Below are 20,739 nucleotides of genomic sequence, written 5' to 3' on the forward strand. Positions count from 1 at the left end.
TGTCCTTTCAAGCTGGAACAATGTTCAATGCCTGGTAAAAATCATTACATTATCAATTCAATGTTACAATGATTTTTTCACTGGCAGACGGTAGGGAAACTGCCCAAAAGATACGGTGTGTCTGACCATTTAGCTAATTCTGTTAAATGTCTCAATGCAGACGCGTTGTTTTGCTGCACCCTGTTGGCATGAAGCTGCAATTCAAAGTCATTTGTGCCAGTAGCCGAAATGTTTAAGAAAGAAATTCCATGGCCAGTGTGAGTCCCATCGCAAATTGGAGGAACAGCACCTCATATTTCGCTTGGGTAGTTTACAACCCAGCGGTATGAACATCGACTTCTCCATTTTCAGGTAGTCCTTGCTTTCTCCCTCCTTCCCCTGCCCTTCCCAGCTCTCCCACAGCCCACTGTCTCCGCCTCTTTCTTTCTTCTTCACACCCCACCCTCACCCCACCTCCACATCAGTCTGAAGAAGGGTCACCTAGGATACTGCCCCGAGGAACTCCTTCAATTAAGGCAACAACCACAGTCATCTTGCCTTTTGTGACCAAATTCTTTGGGATGATTTCTTACTAAAGCCAATCGACGTCAGTTTTTATGCCAGTCCAATAAAAAAAATCGGAATCTGTGGCACAATGGTGCATCTATTCCTTTGCTCCATAGATGCTGCCTCACCCACTGAGTTTCTCCAACATTTTTGACCACCTTCAGTGTCAGTAGCTGGTCACTTCATTCAACTTCTGGCCACAAATAAGCAAAACGGGTTCCAATGAACCTTACAGCACCGATTCATCTGTGTCCAAAAACTAATGGGAAAAGGTGGAGTGCAGAGAAGTGCATAGAATGCACGACTAAGATGGGCACAAAGATCATATATCACTTGGGTAGCTTATACCCCTTCAGCCCAACTTGCCCACACCGGCCAAATGCATTTCGTTGTCTCTGTACTGTACACTGACAATGACAATTAAAATTGAATCTGAATCTGAATCTGAATGTCCCAGCTACACTAGTCCCACCTGCCCATGTTTTGTCCATATCCCTCCAAATCTGTCCCATCCATGTACCTGTCTAACTGTTTCTTAAACTTTGGGATAGTCCCAGCCTCAACTACCTCATCTGGCAGCTTGTTCCATACCCCCACCACCCTTTGTGTGAAAAAGTGACCTCTCGGATTCCTATTAAATCTTTTCCCCTTCACCTTAAACCTATATCCTCTGCCACTCGATTCATCCACTCTGGGCAAGAGACTCTGTGCATCTATCTGATCTATTCCTCTCATGATTTTATACACCCCTATAAAATCACCCCTCATCCTATTTTGCTCCAAGGAATAGAGTCCCAACCTACTCAACCTCTCCATATAGCCGAGACCCTCTAGTCCTGGCAACATCCTCATAAATCTTCTCTGTACCCTTTTCAGCTTGACAGCCGGCATACTTTGTAACGTAACTTTGTCAGCATCGTAGGTGGCTTCTATTTGTATACATTGGGTATGCAAGTAAATAATTTCACTGTGCCTCGGACCGCAGCTATTTACAATATGCATTAATGAATTGGATGAAGGAATTAAAAGTAACATTAGCAAATTTGGCGGCACAAAGCTGGGTGGCAGTGTGAACTGTGAAGAGGATGCTATGAGGATGCAGAGTGATACCCAATGTATTATAAAGGACATTTCCCACCCCGGACACTCCCTGTTTGAACTGTTGCCATCAGGCAGACGGTACAGATCTACAAGGACAAGGACAAACAGATTTAAAAACAGTTTTTACCCCACTACTATAAAGGCACTAAATGTAGCCGCCAAGGAACGCAGGGGCGATACATACTAAGGGACTGTGGTAACTGTGAAATCGACAGAAGGATGGAGGGTTGGGTGTTTATGCGTGCTGTTTTCATGATATTTATTTTAGTTGTTTATCTTTTTTTAATATTTTACCTTGTATGTATCGTTAGCTTTTAGAAATGTTTGAATGGTGCACTGACTGGCTGACATTTTTTTAATTTCGTTGTACACGGTTCATGTTACAATGACAATAAATAAACTATTCTATTCTATTTGGACAGGTTGGGTGAGTGGGCAGATGCATGGCAGATGCAGTATAATGTGGGTAAATGTGAGGTTATCCACTTTAGAGGCAAGAACGGGAAGGCAGATTATTATCTGAATGGTAGGTACACAAAAATGCTGGAGAAATTCAGCGGGTGCAGCAGCTGGAGAAACAGCGGGTGGAGCGAAGGAAATAGGCAACGTTTCGGGCCGAAACCCTTCTTCTGATGGTTATCTGAATGGTATCAGGTTAGGAAAATGAGAAGCACAACGAGACCTGGGTGTCCTTGTTCATCAGTCACTGATAGTAAGCATATAGGTACAGCAGGCAGTGAAGAAAGCTAATGATATGTTGGCCTTCATAACAAAAGCAGTTGAGTATAGGAGCAAAGAGATCCTTCTGAAGTTGTACGGGGCCCTGGTGAGACAATACCTGGCGTATTGTGTGTAGGTTTGGTCTCCTAATTTGAGGAAGGATATTCTTGCTATTGAGGCAGTGCAGTGTAGGTTTACAAGGTTAATTCCCGGAATGGCGGGACTGCCATATGATGAAAGAATGGAGTGACTGGGCTTATATTCACTGGAATTTAGAAGGATGAGAGGATATCTGATAGAAACATATAAAAATATTAAGGGATTGTTCCCGCTAGATGCAGGAAACATGTTCCTGGCGTTGGGGGAGTCCAGAACCAGGGGCCACATTTTAAGAATAAGGGGTAGGCCATTTAGAACCGAGATGAGGACAAACTTTTTCACGTAGAGAATTGCGAATTTGCGGAATTCTCTGCCTCAGGAGTCAGTGGAGGCCGGTTCACTGGATGCGTTCTAAAGAGAGTTAGATAGAGCTCTTAGGGCTAGCGGAATCAAGGGATTTGGGGAGAAAGCAGGAATGGAGTACTGATTGTGGATGATCAGCCGCGATCACATTGAACGGTGGTGCTGGCTCGAAGGACTGAATGGCCTACTCCTGCACCTATCTATGTGACTATAAAATATTTCATTCCATCCATTTTAGATTTTACTCGAATCATTTCATTTTCTGCTGTGCTTAGTATAGGCACCAGGTGGCGCTGCAGCACAGGTTTCCGCTGCCGAATGGCCTAACATATAAAACAGACAAATGATAAATGGAAACAGGCTATTCGGCCCACTGAGTCCATGCTAACCAATGATCACCTGTACACTAGTTCTATCCTACACTCTAGGGACAATTTACCCTACAAACGTGCACGTCTTTGAAGTGTGGTAGGAAACCGGAGCACCCGGAGAAAACCCACATGGTCACTGGGAACATAAAAACTCAGTACAGACAACACCCGCAATCAGGATCGAACCCAGGTCTCTGGCGCTGTGAGGCAGCAATTCTACCACTGCGCCACCATGCCGTACACAAGTAAAACTAGAATCAGAGGGCGATGGCCAATTTAATGCTCCTTGAACTGATGCAGTGCAACTCTGAGCATGAATCAATCATTAAACATAGTGAAGCTTTCATCCACAAATCATAGGCATGGTTTATTTTCCTTCTACAGTTCCTACAGGGTATAAGAAGGTCAGAGACTGAAGGAGGGTCCCGACCCGCACCGTCAACTGCCCATTCCCTCCACAGATGTTGCCTGATCCACTGAGTTCCTCCAGTACTTTGTGTTTTTGTGTCATATAAGTCCAATTAGGAGTCAATTTAGGTCAATTATTGGTCAATTATACTCATTCCATACGCACGTCTTTGGAGTGTGGGAGGAACCTGGATCACCTGGAGAAAACCCTCAAGTTCCTTAAAACAGTGACTTAGACCAAACCATTTTCCACCAGTCACTTTCCTTCCAAGGCGTCGCAGCGTCGCAGCGGTCCTGACTACGGGTCCTTGTCTGTACGATCTCCCCCCGACCTGCATGGATGGTTTTTCTCCGAGATCTTCGGTTTCCTCCCACACTCCAAAGACGTACAGCTTTGAAGGTTAATTGGCACGGTATAAATACATTGTCCCAAGTGTGTGCGTGTGTGTGTGCGTGTGCGTGTGCGTGTGGGATAGTGTGTGTGTGTGTGTGTAGGATAGTTGGTCAGTGCGGACTCGGTGGGCCGAAGGGCCTGTTTCCACGCTGTATCTCTAAACTAAATTAAACTAAACTCTAAAACTAAACTGAAGTTCATCTCCTGTTGTAGCTCCTCAGAAAACTAACCAGCCTACGCCTGGATCCAGGAAGACGGAGGGAATATTGAGGAATGTCATATTTGTACACTACAAGTCTACAATCATCTCCAAAACCACCTACTCTTGACATTCAACGACACGGCCCTTGCTGAGACCACACCAGATGGCAACAGAGAATGTCACTGCCCACAGATTCTCCTCCGAGTCACAAATCATTCTGAGCGAAAGATATGTTGTATTTCCTTCATAGTTACAGAGTTTAATTCTTGGAATTCCCCATCCAAACAGCAGTGTTGAAAAAGTTCAGAGAAAAAAAAATCATATTTTTTAGTTGGCCCCAGAGACCATACATGTGTGGTCCCACCGATCATTGTGTGCAGTTCTCCCTCATCTCATACTTACCCCTCCTCCCCCCTCCCTGTGCCCCATCTGGATTCACACCCATTACTTTCATTTCCTTTTCCATACCTCCCTGTCCCCTTCAGCCTTTCCTTCCTTCCTCCGGCTTCACAATTCACGCACCTTCTGTCCTTATCTCACACTAGTTGTCTTTTCATCTCTGGCCTTTCTCCAACCGTCTGTTGTTCAGAAATCCCTTTCACCTGTATCCACCTATCATTTGCCAAACTGTGTCCTGCCCCCACCTCTCTTCTTGTAATCTTCCCCCCCCCCCCCATCCCCAATACAATTAATCTGAAAATTTGTCCTGATCCAAACCGTCACCAATCCACAATCTCCAGAGTTGCTGCCTGACCCACCGAGTTACTCCAGCACTTTGCATCTTTTTTTTTTGGAGTTCCTACATTGGTTTTATTTGTCAACCTCAGCACTCACAAAACAGTAGGGGAGGCATGTCAATAATCAATCTCAAGGGACAGCCTAAAATGAGGAAGAATCTTCCTCTCCTCTCAAACACTTGCCTTTAATCCTGCTCACGGTTTTCATTATACAATTGCTCTTAAAGAGCTAAGCTGAATGTCTGGCCGATTTCACCGTCCAAAGGAATGAACAGAGTCTTCTCCGAAGCTCACACGATTTGCAGCCTGCTCTCTGCAGTAATACGCTGCTCACTGAATCATTTAGTTAAGACGTCGGGAATAAAACTTGAAGCAAAACATTACTTTTGTTACTTTTCCCTGTCATATTTTCCGAATACATAGAGCCAACTTGTAGTTTTAGTTTAGTTTCGAGATACAGCGCGGAAACAGGCCCAGTCCCCACCGACCAGCGCATCCCCGCACATTAACGCTACCCGTCACACACTGGAGAAGGGTTTCAGCCCGAAACGTTGCCTTATTTCCTTTGTTCCATAGATGCTGCTGCACCCGCTGAGTTTCTCCAGCACCTTTGTCTACACACTGGAAACAATCTACACTTATACCAAGCCAATTAACCTACGAACCTGTCCGTCTGTGGAGTGTGGGAGGATTTTCTCCGAAAATCTCGGAGAAAACCCACGTGGTCACGGAGAGAACGTACAAACTCTGCACAGACAACACCCGTAGTCGGGATCGAACCCGCAAGCGCTGTGAGGCAGCAACTCTACCGCTGCTCCACCATGCCGCCCTGGGGCACAACAGGGCAATTGTTGGAGTTTTGAGGTGGTTCAGGATTCTGAACCTGGAGGTAATAAATGTCAGGCTCCTGTAGCACCTGCCCCACCAGTGATGGGTTCTATCCCAGTCTTTGAGTCTTGCCCAGTGTTGATTCCACTTGATTATTATACCTATTGTAAAACGCATTGACTTACAAGGGAGAGGTTGATACATATAGAACCACATGGAAGAAATCTTGAGGAAACGCTAATAGCATCAAAAAACACACCAGCCTGATCACACCACACACCCTGGTTGCTGCCACCATCGGGAAGATGGTACAGGAGCCTTGTGCAGGAGCCTGAGAATTATTACCTCCTGATTCAGGATCAGCGTTTTCCCCAGTAACCATCAGGAACCGCTGTAAAACCCTCGCCACAACATACTTTGGTCCATCAAGTTTTTGATACTATTGCTATCCTCCTTTGATAAAATCCACAAGGTTTTTTAACCATCAGCCCTCAGCATTTAGGGGCGACAAGGTGGCACAGCAGTTGGTGTTGCTGCCTTACGGCACCAGAGACCCAGGTTCGATCCTTACCACGGATGCCGTCTGTACGGACTTTGTACGTTCTCCCTGTGACCGTGTGGGCTTTCCCCGGGTGCTCTGGTTTCCACCCACACTCCAAGAGACGTACAGGTTTGTAGGTTAAGTGGCTTGGTATAAGTGTAAATTGCCCCTAGTGTGTAGGATAGTGCTTGTGTACGGGGTGATCGCTTGTCGGCACAGACTTGGTGGGCCGTAGGGCCGGTTTTCCTGCTGTATCCCTAAACCTAAACCCCACCTCAGCACCGAATCACTGTGGACTTTGCACTACACCAGTTGTTCCATGTACTTGTGTCTTTGCTCTCATTTACTTGCATTTGGTGTATATTTGGTGTATGATAATTTGGTGTATGTTTATTTTTGCTTCTGCCGCATTTAATGTGCAGCAATTAAGAATTTCATTGCTCCGGTTCATATCCCATGCACATCACAAATAAATGGTCCTGAGGTTAGACATACAAAGCTGGAGTAACTCAGCGGGTCAGGCAGCATCTCTGGAGAAAAGTAATGGGTGACGTTTCGGGTCAAGACCCTTCTTCAGACTGAATGTCGAGGGGGAAGGGAAACTAGAGGCATGAAAAGGTACAAAGAACAAAATAATGAAAAGAACAGAATAAAATCCACAAACAGAACTGTCATGGCAGACGCAATGTTTCTGCTTGTTATTGTCCCACCAAGTTAATTTCCACATACCTCAACTCCATCATATCCCCCCCGGACTTATCCCTCCCTACCTATGTCCAAGACACCTCACACCCTCTTTGTCTCTTCAATGACTTCCGTTTTCCAGGCCCCCACTCCCTCACCTTTACCATGGATGTCCAGTCACTCTACACCTCCATCCCCCACCAGAAAGGCCTTAAAGCCCTCCGTTTCTTCCCCGACCACAGAACCAGCCAATTTCCGTCTACTAATACTCTCCTCAATCTAGCAGAGCTGGTCCTTACCCTCAACAGCTTCTCCTTCGACCCCTCCCACTTCCTCCAAATCCAAGGTGAAGCTATGGGCACTGGCATGGGCAACTGCTGGGCCTGCCTCTTTGTAGGGCACGTCAAACAATCCCTGTTCCAGGCGTACACTGGGCCTCTCCCCGAACTCTATCTCTGCTACATTGACGAGTGCAACGGTGCTACCTCCTGCACCCGTGCAGAACAAAATTAAGAGTCTGAAGAAGGGTCTTGACCTGAAACATCACCCTTTCCTTCTCTCCAGAGATGCTGCCTGTCCCGCTGAGTTACTCCAGCTTTTTGTGTATATCTTCAGGCCGTTGGTTTGTGAGCTCTTGAATCCTATTTCTGAATTCGTTATCTGAAATCAGATCCATGGGATTTAATCTGCTATTCTATAATTCTGTTATACATCCTAAATGAGCAAGTTAATTTGGTTTCACTTGGACACAGCCTATCAAAAGTGGATATGGCGACTGTATTGTATTGAAATTGTGTTGTATGTAAGCAGGAAAAGCCCAAACTCTGATTGAAACAGGAAATCCCATTTTCTATGTAATTTTTAGCATTGTCCACATGATGGCATCGATGTACATTATTTCACTTACATTTTCTCTCTATAGGAAGGCACTGTGGTGCAGCGGGTAGAGCTGCTGCCTCACAGCACCAGAGACCCAGGTTCGATCCTGACCTCGGGTGCTGTTAGTGGGTGGAGTTTGCACCTTCTCCCTGTGACCATGTGGGTTTCCTCCCACATCACAAAGATGTGCGGTTTGCACATCTGTAAAAATTGCCGCTGGTGTTTACGGAGTGGATGAGATTAAAAAGATAACATGGAACAGGGATGCCATGAGCTCAGTGGGCAGAAGGGCCCGTCTCCATTCTGTACCTTTCAATCAATTAAATATGCTGCTGAACTATAACTGATCTTTCGCATAACATACCGACTTTGTAACACACTTTCTACTATTTTATTCCAAATAGTCTTCAGGTGCTCTTAATAAAGACCAGAATTATACCCACGACAAGATAGACACGACAAGCTGGAGTAACTCAGCGGGACAGGCAGCATCTCTGGAGAGAAGGAATGGGTGACGTTTCGGGTCGAGACCCTTCTTTAGATATATTTTATATTTTGCAGGCGCTGGTCGAGAGTTGCCACACTAGATTAGCTTGGAGATACAGCACGGAAAGAGGCCCTTCGGCCCATCTAGTCCACGCCGACCAGCGATCACCAGTTCACACTGGTTCTGTTATCTCAGTTTGCCATCCACTCTGGGGGCAACTTACAGAAGCCAATTAACCGACAAACCCACACGTCTTTGGCGTTTGGGAGGAAATCAGAGCACCCGGAGAAAAGCCACGCGGACACAGGGAGAACGTACAAACTCCACAGAGACAGCACACAAGATCAGGATGGAATCCGGGGAGATCTCTGATGCTGTGAGGTCACATCAGGGGCATCTATTAGAACAGGGGTGTCCTCCAGCTTGCGAAGGGGTCCAATCCGGCTTGCGGGATGATTTAGGGAAAAAATATATATATATTCACTCCCATTTATTATGCATCTGTACGATAGCCGCTCACTCTCTCTCTCTCGCCGCTGTCTGTGCCACTTGCTGCTCCAGCAGGGGGCGCTCCCATCCACAGCTCCGTAATTGGCGTGAGGTTGCCATGGGGACGGATGCCCCGGGCAACAGCCATCAAAGAGGCAAGATGGTGGCAGGGCGCTCCCGTCCTCCGCTCCGTGATTGGCCCGCGGTTGCCATGGTGACGGGTGCCCCGGGCAACAGACATCAAACAGACAAGATGGCGGCGCTGAGCTTCCCTTGGCCTCGGGCTGGCTGACAGACTGACGTCCGTGTGTGCACAACTGATCCAGCCCGCATGAGGTCGCATTTTGCCCAATCTGGCCCATGACCTAAAATGAGTTTGACACCTCTGTATTAGAAGATGGAACAATACGACACAGCAACAGGCCTTTCAGCCAACAATGTGTGGGCTGAACATTGACACTTATTTAAGTTAACGTCCTCTGCCTGCATGTGATCCATAGCCCTCCATTTCCGGTATAAGCTCTTAGCTTGGGACTTAATGAAAATCAATCAGGAAGCTAAAGTCAAACACTTTATTCAGGTCAATGCTACTTGATGGTCATAGTGCAACAATGCATTGCAATGAGTTTCAAGTGGCACAGCAGCATCAAATGAAATCAAACGTGCCGTCATTCACCTTGTATGCCTTTCCAGCATCCATGTGGTTAGTTTACATGCACAGGCCAAATCTCACTGTGAATAAATGCAAGGAAAATTTGAATTGTGTAGTTCAGTTTAGAGAGAGCGTAGCAACAGGCCCTGCCTCCCACCGAGTCCACACTGACCAGGAATCACTCGCACACTAGTTCCCATCCTACACACTAGGGACAATTTACAGAAGTCAATTAACCTACAAACCTGTATGTCTTTGAAATGTGAGAGGAAAATTGGGCACCCGGTGAAAACCCATGGGGTCACGGTGAGAACGTACAAACTCCATACAGACTGCACCTGTGGTCAGGATCAAACTCAGGTCTCTGGTGCTGTAAGGCAGAAACTCTACCGCTGCGCCACCCTATTAACAATGTGGCGCGCGCACACACACACACACGCACGCACGAAAGAAAATTGCCATCGTATAGAGTGCTGCTTACTGGTGTCTCTTGCACAGCTGTAGTTTAAAAAGGCTTTTACATGAAGCAAAAATTAATATCAATTTGGCTGAAACTCGTTGGACTTAATTCTGAAGGATCTTTGCTGAAGAAAAAATCTATAACTTTTTAAGGAACTGATTAATCCACTAAAAATTTTATGTTCTGAAACTTTTTTTTGGATAAAATTTAACTCTGGGGCATTTTAAAGAAAGTCAAAGGAATTCATGAAAGTAGAAGAAACCTTAGAAGCCAATGTCCAGTCTTTCATCGCAGAGTACAAAGTGAATGTGCAATTTGCCGGGCTTCCTAATTAAAATAATCAGCCAGTTTTCACCCAAGGTCATTTGTGATTTCTTTTATATTTTGACCTTACCTCAAAACTTGTTCTTTATTGTAAATCGGAACCCAGGTAGGCAGTTGAAACAGACTGACTGTGTCCTCTGGTCCTAGACTCTCCCACTCTTGAACAGCACAACCCTGAACTACAATGAACTTTGTAGCAACGTTGCACAGTATACTTCAAATTGGACTGAAATGGTGTGGCTATCTAATATAACTGAGAATCTATTGTGTTATGTCATACTTTTTTGTTGTGTTGTTGTACTAATGTGGTCATAAAAACTACAGCAAGTTAAAAACACTTCTTCCTTTCCTGTGGCATATGACAGTTAAACACTCTCGACTCCCTTGACTGCCAACCTCATTTCTTCCAGACAAGGAGGAGGCCTTGGGCCAATATCAGATAACCAGCTTTCCCAGTTTATGTTAGGGCTGATCCAAGACCATCCACACTCTTCCAGCAACTATGTTCTGCCTCTCAAAGTTCTCACATAATCTCCTGGGGTTTTACAATAAAATTCTAAATTTCAAACTCTCTCCAATCATCTATTAACTGGATGGCTTCAAAAGAATTTGACAACATTGGTCTTCTCTAAAGTCACAAATATTCCTTATGCTCTCTGCAACAAAGAAACAGAGTTAAGGACCAGTCTCACTTATGCAATTTTTTCAGCAATTTGTCATAGTCGCAGCGGGTTACGAAAATGTTCATTATGTTGAAAATCCAGCGGCGACCAGAAAAAGGTACAGCTGTTTGGGCGACTACTCACGACCATACAGGCGTCACCCCGCGACATGTCCGATTCAGCCCTTAGAAAATCCGGATTCCAAAACAGGGGGGGATTGTCCCCCACTTATCAAAGCAGGCGGAAGGGAACATGTCCCCCCTGTCCCCCCCCCCCCCCCCCCCCCCCAGGATTTCCGCCCCGGCATGCAGTCACAGGGAGAACATGCAAACTCCACACAGACAGCACCTGAAGTGTGGCCCTGGTACCATGGTCTCTGGTACTGCGAGGCACAGAATTGATATAGAAACTCAACTTGCGACTTGTTGAGACAATTAGAAGCAAACTAGCTCCCAAGTTAGAAACAAAAAACAAAAAACCTTATGTTGTGGCCTTTTTAATCTTGAAAGGAAAAACTCTAGTGATTATTTATAGAGGAGTTAAATGGATTGGATGAAAATAAATCTGCACTAACCCTTCACACTGAATCACGAGCGGGGACAAGGATTCTAGCGAGCAAAGGGCAACTTTAAGATTGATGTTAGCAAACACTTTGCACAGTAATCAATACTCAAAATGAATTTCCCAGTAGAAGCAAATACTCTAAAGATCGCCAGAGGCAAAGATTATAAATAATGTACTCAATGTTGCTGGGCTTTTCTGATTAAAATAGACCAAGATTTTCCATACATCTCATGTGGCAAAGAAATTTGTCGTACATTGAAATTAGTTGTGGAGCGGCACGATGGCGCAGCTGTAGAGTTGCTGCCTTATGCCCCTGTCCCACTGAGGAAACCTGAACGGAAACCTCTGGAGACTTTGCGCCCCACCCAAGGTTTCCATGCGGTTCCTGGAGGTTTTAGTCAGTCTCCCTACCTGCAACATCCGGCAACCACCTGCAACCTCCGGGAACCGCACGGAAACCTTGGGTGGGGCGCAAAGTCTCCAGAGGTTTCCGTTCAGGTTTTCTAAGTGGGACAGGGGCATCAGAGCGCCAGAGACCCGGGTTCGAACCCGACTGCAGGTACTGTCTGTACGGAGTACGCACGTTCTCCATGTGACAGCGTGGATTTTCTCCAGGTGCTCTGGTTTCCTCCTGCACTCTAAAGACGCACAGATTTGCAGGTCAATTGGCTTTTGGTAAAATTGTAAATTGTCCCTAGTGTGTAGAATAGTGCTAGTGTACGGGGTGATCGCTGGTCAGCACGGTCTCGGTGGGCCGAACAGCCTATTTCCAGGTTGTATCTCTAAAGTCTAAAGTAAACATGACCTTCCACAGTGACGAAAAGACAAAGATTCCGTAAATGCAAATTTGCTTTTCAGCTTGTTCACAAAATGTTCAGATCAGCAGAACAAAGAAAAACGTGATCAGCATATTTTTTATTAAAATCTGACTTTGAAATGTTACTGAGTTTGATGGTTAAGATCATGGTTTTTTAGAGACAACAAGAACTGCAGATGCTGGAATCTTGCACGGAACTCAGTGCTGGACTAAGTCAACGGGTGAGGCAGCATCTAAGGAGGATAGGGATAGGTAACCTTTCGGGTCAGATTACAGATTTCCTTTATTGTCATTCAGACCAAAGTCTGAACGAAATTTAGTGCCTGCAGTCATTCATACAATACAATAAAAAACAACAATAAACACATATTAACATCCACCGCAGTGAGTCCACCTAGCACCTCCTCACTGTGATGGAGGCAAAAGTCTTAGGTCTGCAGTCTCTTCCCTCCTCTTCTCCCTCTGCGCTGAGGCGATACTGAAAACAGTCCCGCGGCTCAAACACCGCGGCCCGGTCGAAGCTGCCGCCCTCCAGTCCTGCTGACGCAGCCGCTGGCTCGCGGCCGAACCCCGGACTCAGGTCACCGCCGCCAGAACACCGTCCCAGCCACCGGACCACCGCTCCAGCTCCGAGCCGGATCGCCCTCACGTAAGTTGATTAAACATTATTGATTAAACATGTGAATTAAAATACCAGAGCAAAAGGAAGCTGCAGATTTTTGGACATTGAATAGAGCTACTACTTGTGGAAAAAAGCTGTTTTTAATGTCTGGCTGTGGCAGCTTTGACAGTCCGGAGTTGCCTTCCAGAGGGAAGTGATTCAAAGAGTTTGTGGCCAGGGTGAGAGGGGTCAGAGAAGATCTTACCTGCTCGCTTCCTGGCCTTTGCAGTGTACAGTTCATCAATGGAGGGAAGGTTGCAGCCAATAATCTTCTCAGCTGATCGGACGATTTGCTGCAGCCTCCAGATGTCGTGCTTGGTGGCTGAGCCAAACCAGACCATGATGGAGAAGGTGAGGACAGACTCACTAATGAAAAGCTTTGTTGCAAGCTATCCAGTCTATGGAAAGACTATACATGTTGCAACCAAGTCAACCACAGTGTACGGATTGTTAAAATAACATGAACCACACACATGGAAACGTTTTGTAGGAAGGAACTGCAGATGCTGGTTTACACCAAAATTCAACACAAAATGCTGGAGTAACTCAGTGGGTCAGGCAGCATCTCTGGAGAGAAGGACCCAAAGTGTCACCCATTCCTTCTCTCCAGAGATGCTGCCTGTCCCGCTGAGTTACTCCAACATTTTGTGTCTGCAAGGAAACTTTTGTTGACGCCATGCAGTGAATTGTGATCTGGAACACGTATCTGAAAGTATAGGAAGCAGGGTTTAACAAGAGCTATCTAAAAGGAAACTAAATTACATGAAATTAAAAAGAATATGGAGCTCAGAAAGAGTAATTGCATCCAAAAAGACCAATGAATTTACTCCTTTCATGCTTTGGTTGTGTCAAAAAACCCATGATAAACATTTCACAGCAATAGCCTGCAAGGTTGCGGCAACAAATGCGACTGTGCTTTGAAAGATGCAGCAAAGACCCAATGGGCTGAATGAATTTCTTCTGAACTTTGTTATTTGACGATTGTATTAGAAATAACTGTGTGACTAACATAACTAAAGTAGGTCGGAACATGAAGTCAGTTGCTATCTTTTGTGAGTAAAATAGATGCTTCGTGAGCCTGTCCCACTTAGGCGATTTTTTCGGCGACTGCCAGCGAATGTCACCGTCGTAGCAGGTCGCCAAAAAAAAAACGGCGACTGGACCCCCTCTGCTCAATGTCTGCAAAAACCTACCTCCTAGTCAACGGCAAGCTAGTAAACCCATTAGGACGTCCACACCTACGACAACCTACGTCCACACATGACAAGCTACGACCCTATCGGCGACAACTGAAGACAACTTAAGACTGGTACACAAAAATGCTGGAGAAACTCAGCGGGTGCAGCAGCATCTATGGAGCGAAGGAAATGGGCAACGTTTCGGGACGTTTAGTGCATCTTCGATTTTCCAGCATCTGCAGTTCCTTCTTAGACAACACAAGTCAATTCAGTCGCCGGTTGACGTAGGTAGTCGCCAATGGAATTCACCAAAGTCAACAATGGTGACAACCTACGACAGCACCTACGTCAGGAGAAGTCAAGGTCCGCTCATTGGCGTCAAGCCAACGATCGCCGACTGTCGCAGAAAGGTTTTGAACATTTCAAAATCCAGCGGCGACCTGAAAAATGCTATGATTCTTTGGGCGACTGAGGAAACGACTCACGACCATACAAGTGGCACCCTGGTGACCATGTAGCAACAGATTAGTCGCCTGTAGTCACCTAAAAAATCGTCCAAGTGGGACAGGCCCATTACTTTCAACAGTTTTGATCCAAGAATGATCTATCTCCTCCCGACTTGCAATCCAGACTTTCATCCAAAATTAAATGTACTGATTTCTACATGACCTTGTCAATGCCATGTAACCATTAGATGCTGGATTCATTCTTAAAATTACATTACTAAGTTTGTAATTCTATTCCAAATGGGATTTTGATGTTTCATTTCACAAATTTGCTGGCACCGTTGGCGGTGATAATATTTTATCCTCTTATTATAAATCTGTTCGAACTTGTATTAAATTGTAGACACAATGGTTTGGAGAGAGCTCAAGCAGAATGGTTCCTCAAGATTGTGTTAGATATTTGCAAAGTCACATTAAGGATTTTAGCGATGACAGGCAAGTTAATTATTTAGAAAAGATTTTTACAAAAGAATTTACTTTCTAACTTAGAAATCAATTAGAAACATAGAAAATAGGTGCAGGAGTAGACCATTCAATATGATCATGGCTGATCATCCAACTCAGTATCCCATACCTGCCTTCTCTCCATACCCCCTGATCCCTTTAGCCACAAGGGCCACATCCAACTCACTCTTAAATATAGCCAATGAACTGGCCTCACCTGCCTTCTGTGGCAGAGAATTCCACAGTAATTCCACATTAATTTAGTTCAGTTTAGAGATAAAGTGAAGAATTCAGGCCCTTCGGCCCACTAAGTCCGCACCGACCAGCGATCCCCGGACATTAATACTGTTCTACACTAGGGACAATTTTTACATTGACCAAGCCAATTAACCTACAAACCTGCAAGTCTTTGGAGTGTGGGGGGAAACCGAAGATCTCAGAGAAAACCCACGCAGGTCACGGGGAGAACACGTAAACTCCTTACAGACAGCACCCGCAGGCAGGATCAAACCCGGGTCTCTGGCGCTGTAAGGCAGCAACTACTGCTGCGCCCCCTTGCCAAATAATATTTACATTTTTAACTAACTCTGGTAAGTAAAATAGCAATGATAATTCATTAAGTATTGACAGAATGCATGACAAGCGGCCATGGTGCACCTCTATACTGTAAGTCTTTGGTTAGGCTGCATTTGGACTATTGCATGCAGGTCTGGCCACCCCATTACAGGAAAGATGTGAAGGCTTTGGAGAGGGTGCAGAGTGGGTTTACCAGAATGCTGCCTCGATTAGAGAATTTCAGCTACAGGAAGACAATGGATAGACTTGGATTGTTTCCTCCGGAAAGTCAGAGGTTGAGGGAAGGCTCGATAGATGTATGCAAAATGATGAGAGGCATAGATAGGGTAGACAGCCAGAACCTTTATCCTGGAGTGCAAATATCCAACACTAGAGGGTATAGCTATAAGGTGGGAGGTAGGGGGGGTTAAAGTTAAAGGAAGATGTGCTGAGCAAGATTTTATTTTATTAACACAGAGTTGTAAGGCCTGGAACACATTGCCAGGGGTGGTGGTGGAGGCAGATACACCAGTGGTGTTTAAGAGGGTTTTAGATAGGCACAAGGAAGTGCAGGGAATAATTGTAATTGTAACTAATTTATTGTCCAAGTATGTAAACATACAAGGTATTTGATTTGCCAACAGTCATACGAAAAAAACCCCACCTTACCCTTCCATATCTCTAGACTCCTTCTCACCTATGAAGAAGGGTCCCTTCTTCTTGCGAATGGTGTGCACAGCCTAAAGTTGTAGGACAACTTGTTCTATTTGAACTTATTTGATTGTGCACACCGGGTTGATTGCATTTGTCGAAACAGGGCGGACCACGTGAAGGTTGCAATCTCCCACCCCAAGAAGGGTGTCGATCAGAAATGTCACCCATTCCTTCTCTCCAAAGATGCTGCCTGTCCCGCTGAGTTACTCCAGCATGGGGATCATGACAGAAGCCTCCTTGTGGCAATCCCTGGAAACAACGCCACGATGCACTCTGCGACGCATCGTGCAACCAACTCTGCCAACGTGTTGGACCACGACAGAAGCCGACAGCGAGCTATATATCGTCTGACACACGAGCGAACGAACTCCAGCATTTTGTGCCCATCTTCAAGTATTCTTATGTATCCTAATCTTAGCACTATAGAAACAGTCAGGATGTTAATCATCACCAAAGAAAATCCAATTAAAAGAGAAAGATTGCATTTACAACATCTAAGTATACACCTTCTACCATTCTTCTTCCTGCTATGATTACGTACAGAGACACCTTCATTTCATACTTCTTTTATTAATAACACAAGTATGTTATGCAATGGCTTTTCACTGCAAGGAGACAGGGCCAAGCATACAATGGAAGCCAATTACTGTTTGACACCTCTGTTACTCTGCCTTCTAGCATTTCGTTGAGGATCATCAAGTTCTTGGCCCAAATATTAATAGCAAAGTGAATAGAAAGTTGCTTGGCTAATATTTGCTCCAGAAATCTAAACTTTTGTAGAGAGAAAAATGTGTTTAGAAGTGTGAAAACGCACACCTCCAGATTCAGAGACAGTTTCTTCCCAGCTGTATCAGGCAATCATCCAACCGCAACCAGAGAACAGTCCTGAACTACTATCTCCCTCATCAGGCACCCTCAGAATATCTTTGATCCGACTTTACTGGCTTTATCTTGCACTAAACGTTATTCTCTTATCATGTATTTGGACACGGTGAATGGCTCGATTGTAACCATGTATTGTCTTTCCGCTGACTGGTTAGCACAACAAAAGCTCTTCACTGTACCTCGGTACACGTGACAATAAACTAATCTGAATTGGCTGAAATATTTTATGTCCAGCTTGAAAATAACAATTCAAGTAGCGCAAGGTGTAGCAAGGAACTGTAAGATGCCGCTTTAAACCCAAAGATAAACACAAAATGCTGGAGTAACTCAGCGGGACAGGCTGCATCTCTGGAGAGAAGGAATGGGTGACGTTTCGGGTCGAGACCCTTGTAACTAAAGGGCTTTTCATCTCCGATTGTAATAAGATTAAAAAAATTGAATCTATTAATAGTGGTATTTGAATTAGAATCTTATTAAGACTGCTTAATAACATTAATAAAGCTGGCCTTTCACATTGGCAACCCTGACCAAGAAAGAAACTGGAATAAAAGATTCCACGCACACAATGCACGGATACTGATGATGATTCACGATTGAGAATGCCATTACAGTTTGCCATTTCCAGAGCTTGTTTCCAAAAGAGATGTGACGGTCACAAAATGTTGGAGTAACTCACCAGGTGAGGCGGCACCTCTGGAGCAAATGGATAGGTGGCGTTTTGGGTTGGGATCCTTCCCAACTTGACAGTGCTGTATGCGATTCTCACGCAAGCGTAGAAATTATTTATAAACACTTACTGATTATGTCAAATTCACTTGGTCCCCATGCACCTCAGTTCACCCAGTAACCAAATGTTCATCAGTCTCTATAATAACGTATATGTTTTTATGTTAAATTCTTTAATGTTGTGTCTTATCTTTATCCTTGTACTGCAGTGGCAAGTCAAATTTCACTACACCATTTGGTGTATGTGATAATAAATGTCCTCTGTATCCTTTGTTGTATCCTTTGTATATAGAATAGGTATTATAAGAACATATAAAAGACACTTGGACTGGAGCATGGATAGGAAAGGTTGAGGGACATATGGTTCAAACATGGGCAAATAGGACCAGCATCGATGGGGCATTTTAGTCGGCATGTATGAGTTGGGCCAAAGGGCATAGAAACAGGCCCTTCGGCCCACTGAGCCCATGTCGATCACCAATCATCCATTCACACTAGTTCTATGGCCAGGGTTCCCAAACTGGGGTACATTTACTCCCAGAGGATATTTTTCACCTACCCAGGGGTTAAATTTGTTGATTGTGGATTAGTACATATTTTTTCCTCACTGACTGACTATGTTTGGTTCTGGTATACGTTCATCATTAATTGTTCATAAATAAGTGAAATAATATTGTTATGCACTATTAAAGTTGGCAGGTGTAAACAGGACAAAAAAAAGTTTGGGAACCCCTGTTCTATCACACCCCACTTCCTACACACTAGAGGCAATTTACAGAGCCCAATTAACCCAAGCACCCACAGGTCTTTGTGATGTGGGAGGTAACGCATGCAGCGGCAGGGAGAACATGCAAACTCTCATCGACAGCACCCGAGGTCAGGATTGAACCCTGGTCTCTGACGCTGTGAGGCAGCAGATTAAAGGGAGCCTAAAAACTCAATTAAGTCTACATGTATTGAACTTTAACGTGAATGCAATACGCAGTGCACCAAAACCTTGAATCCTGGAGTTACATGCCTGGGGAAACTAGAAGAGTTCAGTGTTTGGGAAAAACATGAATAAACTTGATTTTATGCAGTCTGCATTGACAAACTGCATTGACAAACTGAGAAAATGTCAGGCTGACCATTTACGCAAGGTATAAGAGGACAATTTGTGTCTTCGAAACTGTATCCCAGTGTGACTCGCATGCAGGCTCCATTCAATGGGAAAAAAAGAGCAAAGACTAGCAGAAGATTGCTCCCCCATTGCTTTCATCTGCCATTGTCTTACCAGCAGCCCTAGAAACAGGCAATCTCCACTGGAAACATCATGAACAAGGCTCCACAGGGTGTTCAGATGGTAAATGAACCCATCTAAAAGCTTCAAATCAACTATATGATGGGAAAAATAACTCTTCATGCCACAAATACAAACCAGTAAAGAAAGGGATTGAAAATGAATTACAACTTATCAAGCTATTGCGTAACTCAATCAGCTTTTGAGTTTGCACGTGTTCCATCATATTTTCTTTCCTTAATCAACATCCTATTGTAATTTAAAATTAATTGAAGCACAGAATGCACTAAATATCTTCGTTACTTTTCTTCATACGTTTCATTCATTTGTTCTATATCTCTCTCTATCATTGTCTATATCTTTCATTCCCCTTTCCCCCCGACTCTCAGTCTGAAGAGGTTCTCGACATGAAACGTCGCCGAAACGTTCCGTTTTTCCAGAGATGCTGTCTGACCCGCTGCGTTACTCTGGCTTTTAGTATCCGTGCAATAAATAACTCCAGGTATATTAAATATGTCTTTAGCGAGGTTTACAATCCATCAGGAGATTTGATCATTTTCTCCGAGTAACTATAACCAACATTAATCAACATTGCACTCTTTGTTTTGTGAATCCAATGACAACTCAAGTTGTGAATGACCAATTCACTGAGATTGTGGAATCATGTGGAACTCAAGCAAAGCACAAATATTATTCAGTTTCAGAAGAGCAAAACAATTATTTTCCAGAGGTATAACAATGAGGAAGGACCGTGATGATGGTTACATTTTAGTTTATCGACACAGTGTGATATTTGTATTGTACATAGAATTTGGATAATTGTTTATAAACTGTATATGTATATTTGCGTGTGTACATATATATATGTATGTATGTGGTTTATGTATGGATGTATGTATGTGTATATGTATGTATATGTGCATGTATTTATATACATACACACACACGTACGTGGGTGAAATAAAGTTTGTGAATTAATTGATGAGTAGTGGAGAAGGGGTAGCAATATTGTTGTGTATGGGACTGAAGTTTAGGGGTAACATGAGGGGGAACTTCTTTACTCAGAGTGGTAGCTGTGTGGAATGAGCTTCCAGTGAGGGTGGTGGAGGCAGGTTCGTTTTTATCATTTAAAAATAAATTGGATAGTTATATGGACGGGAAGGGAATGGAGGGTTATGGTCTGAGCGCAGGTATATGGGACTAGGGGAGATTATGTGTTCGGCACGGACTAGAAGGGTCGAGATGGCCTGTTTCCGTGCTGTAATTGTTATATGGTTATATGGTATGGGTTTATCGTTCATTTCATTTTATTGTTACTCTGCTTTGTTTTTAACTTTGCTTTTACATGTTAGAAATAAAATATATACTACTGCTACTACTACTACTACTAATAGATGATGTAGAAGGACCACTTTCCCCGGGGATCTGCTATATTAACCTTGTGTTTCTTGGAGCAAGAAATT

Source organism: Leucoraja erinacea, chromosome 21, assembly GCF_028641065.1.
Source record: "Leucoraja erinacea ecotype New England chromosome 21, Leri_hhj_1, whole genome shotgun sequence".
NCBI lineage: Eukaryota > Metazoa > Chordata > Chondrichthyes > Rajiformes > Rajidae > Leucoraja > Leucoraja erinaceus.